Source organism: Panthera leo, chromosome A2 (assembly GCF_018350215.1).
Source record: "Panthera leo isolate Ple1 chromosome A2, P.leo_Ple1_pat1.1, whole genome shotgun sequence".
NCBI classification, from domain to species: domain Eukaryota; kingdom Metazoa; phylum Chordata; class Mammalia; order Carnivora; family Felidae; genus Panthera; species Panthera leo.
Window position 1 is genome coordinate 48,396,812 of NC_056680.1, and position 4,367 is coordinate 48,401,178.

A 4,367-nucleotide genomic window follows, 5' to 3' on the forward strand; every position below is an offset into this window, starting at 1 on the left:
ACAGCTAGGAAGGGATAAATTTGTGCCCTTTCTGTTGGATCCTACAGTTCTTCAAAATGTACCTAAGGACATTTGAATGAATTAATAAATAAGTCCTCATAGTCACATGGACCAGGTCATTAAGCTCAGCATAGTGGGGGAATGGCATAATAATAGTTGGACAGTTAACACCTGAATTTCCTTGCATTGAATTTTCTAAATGATGTTTAGTTGATGGCCTCATGATTACTACCATGTGATAGGAAAGGGTACATTTTGGTGTTTGGGATAAGATCTCACATTGAGTAGAATAGGTTTTTATTTCTTGACTAATGGGATATGAGTAACAGATGACCTTGAGGTGCCATCTAGAAGTGCTTCTGTGTAGTTCATCATGTCAGCCCAGCCAATAATTTTAAAATGTTCAGAGTTGATAATATATGCAGCCATAAAGCATATTTCTAATCAATGCAAATAATATTTTTCCTATGCTAAACCCAGAGTTAAATTATAACACACAGCATAAGATTAATGGGCCATTTTTTCATCATCACTTTGTTAAATTACTTAGTTTGGAAACCATTCAGAAGGATGTGAATTGGAGCTGTGCTGAGCAGTTGGAATGAGGTTTAGTCTGTGATAGAAGTATTCCCACCTCTGACCCCTACTTTCAGCTTTTCAGGAAAGAAGGGAAAATTTCTCCTAGAAAAAAAATCACATGCTTATAAGCTGGCTCATATATCAAAGAGTGTTATGTCTTCTAAGCAAAGCATATCTTGGTATATAAAATATTTTTTACCTACCCTTTATACAGTGAACACTGCTTCTGACGTGAGGTCTTTTGCTATTTGACTCCTGGATCACTTTTGTGACTATATTTTGTTTGAGACTGAGTTTGAATCTGGTATATGTCCATAATGCAGTGCATCTAAGTGATGTGCATGATCGAAAAGGCACGCTCCTTGAGGGCAGGCGCTGCATGCATCATTGGTGTAATCACGGAGCTGTGCTTGGTGTCTAGTGTTTAGGCAATGCTATTTTCAGTAAGAATTTGTACTGAATAATGTGTGGTTCTAATGAGGAAAGCATGGCTCCGTGTTTTAGAGAGGCAGAGTATCCACACTTGCGTTCTGTGACCATTGAGTACCAGAATCTTGTGTTTTTCTTCAGTTCTCTTTGTGAGTTTCCTGAAAGGATGTTTCCTGGACCTTAGAATACCCATCTCCTCCTGTGTTCCCGGAAGGATAACTCTTCTTTTTAAAAGTAGTTAATCCCATTATTGAATGAGATAGAATTTATTACCTCCCTGTGAAGAGAATTTATTTCCCCCCAAACTGCAGCTGTCCACCGGTGTATGTCTGTACACACATACACAGACATACATCATATATGCTCTATTTCAGCAGTTACCCAATTGCACTGTACTTACTTGTTAAGTTCTGCTTGTTCAGAACAAGTTTTTAAGTGTGGTGCTTTTCTCTTTGACATTTATCACTACCTAATTATTCTAACACCTAAAATGATGTCTGAATTGGATCACATTGTATTGATAATATATAGACAATAATCCTTTGTTCTTATGACTTCTAACTAGGGATTCAGCTGAAAACTACCTTTAAAATTTTTGTACTTTGTACTGTTGAACAGCTTCTTAAGTCATTGCATATGGGACACAACCCGGACTAGGGGTTTTCAAAGTGTGGTACCTGGATTAGCACATCAGCTTGTCCTAGGAATTCATTAAATATCAAGTTCTTGGGTTTGCTCCACAGTTACAGAATCAGACAGTCTGGGGGTGGGGCCCAGTGTTTGTGTTTTAACGAGCCCTCCAGGTGACCTTCGTGCATGCTCAAGTTTGGAAACTCCTGGCTTAGTCGTGAAACTTAGGGTTTAGGCTTTGGACAGATCCAATAAGCCACTGGGGTGACCATGAACAAGTTACTTCTCGTGCCTTCTTACTATTTTTGTGCCTCACTTAGCTTATAGTGATTTATTTAAATTAGATTAATACATGAAGTGCTTTCACCAGAGTGACCAAAACATAGTATCTGTTCAATAAAGTCTAGCTGTTATCATTATCATCAATCAGAACTTTTTAACTCATCCTGAAGACACTTTGTAATAAATGTAATCATGCAGTGTGAAAAATTAGCAGCTTAGTAAAGCCTATTAATTAGTTTATCTGACAGGCTCTCGGTAGGAAATCAAGGGTACACCAAAGAAATAATTTGAGCAGAATGTAGAGAAAAAAGATAGTGCAGCATTGGGTTCAGTAAAGGCTTGGCGATTCTACCACTTCCTCTCCAAAAAGAGGAAGGAGAAGGGAGGTATTACTAGAGAGAGAGGGCTCCCCATGGAAGCTCTGCACCCCTCATAGAAGCTGTACATTAGGCGAGGGGTGTAACCAACCCTGAGGAACTTGGCAGGGTGGAAGACGGAGTTAACATCTTGACCTCACTCTCCTCCGTCATTCCCAACAGCCTTTTTTTGATGCTTTTAATTGGGAAAGCCAAATAGAGGCCAGAGCCAGGATACTTATTAAGGCCGGCCATGAGAGCCATCCATACCACAGAGTTGGCTACAGAAAGAATCTGGAAGGGCAAATAAGATATATTTGCCACAGGTAGTGAGCAGGTTCTAAAATCACTTGCCATTTTAACATAATTAATCATTGTAGAAGAACTGAAGAACAAGTGGTTTGTTCTGACCTGGCAGATCCAGGATACTTCAGGGCAGAACTGATATTTGAGTTGGGTTTCAAAGGAAGAACTGGAGTTTAATGGAGAATGCGGAGTAAGAATTGGTGAAGAGCCAAGGGAAAGGGAGAGAGTCATTGCAAGTGAAGAAAAAGCAGGACGTATGGTATAAATAGCAAATATTCTTTGGAGCAGAGAATGGGTAGGCAGTAGCTGGAAGTTAAGATGAGATCAATACCCAAATAATATTAAAGTTCCCTCCTTTAAGCTCACTTTCTACCTTCTACTCCCTTCACTAAGACTGAGGGAGTGAAACTTGACTCGGGGAGGGAGCAATGACAGGATAAAGAAAAGAGAGGAGAATAAGAATAGAAAATTTAGTAATACCATAGTGCAGCTGTGTAATGATGGGTACTGTCACTCCATCCACACATGGGCATGTGATTGTGACAAATACAGACTCAGTTCTTGACTCTGTGTCTTCCCTCAAGGTACTCAAATCTCCTAGGCTTCAGTCTCTCAATCTGTGGGTTGGGGGTACAGTGTAGCTCACTTCAGGGTTACTACAGCGTTCTCAAGAGTTGCTGTAGGGATCTAATAAGAAATGGAAGTAAGAGGTGAGTCCAGAAATGAGTTTTTAATACATATAAACTAATGTGATGATGGCGGTGATGATGGTGATGGTGATGAGAAGAATCATAGCTAACACCCAATGAACATTTGATATGTGCCTGCTACGTACCGTGCTAGTTCTTTTACATATCTTTTCCCAGGTAGCTTTCTTCTCTCTTAGCTCTCTTTCTATAGACAAGAGACAATCAATGGCTCAATCATGAGGAAAGTATCAGAGGGAATATATACCAGAAAGTTAATTCTTAATGAACCCGAGAGCTTTATAAAACAGGGCATGTAAAATTCTGACAAAGACCTGTGGCTAAAGAACTCAATTAGAAAACTTTTGATAAAGTATTCATACATAGGCACAAACAAGTCGAGGCTTTTTGGTGAGTATGTGGTAATTTAGTATTAGTGTGATGTCTTTTGAAAGTTCTATGTTCTTGAGAGGTCAAAAAGAATACCAGGAAAGGGTGAAAATCTCTCTCAGCTGTTAGGGAGGGCAAGTCACTAGGACTTCAAAGGGGAAATCAGTATGAGGGTAGGTTACTCATAGGCCTTCTAAGAATGAATCCATGAAAATATTTGCCACGATTGGATGCAAGAATAAAGGGCAACATTGGCTTCACAAATGGCAATTTATTTTAGACATGTGGACTAATGATAAAAATAATGACCGTCTGATGGACTTTTGAGAGTTTCATTAACCAAACTGAGACTAAAGAGCATAAACAGCAAGATATTCAGACTTTTAGTCAACTCACTTTGGAGTTAAGCAGAGAGAGCACCTTACACATTAAGGCACTTTTATGCATGGTGACACAGTTATTTAGTGATACATTCAGGACATAAATCCATTCCTAAAATTGTCAGTTCAGTATTCTTTCAGAAGTCAAATATTTGCTTGTCAAAAGTAGCCATGGACTTACTTCCAGGAAAAATGCCTAAGAACAAAATAATCTGGGCAATGAAAGATACTGATGTAACAGCTAATTTAAGAACCCAAAAATAGAGGTATAAAGTAAAGCAATTATTAGTTAAAAGAATGCATAAATTCAGCTGGAAGGGGGATATGGT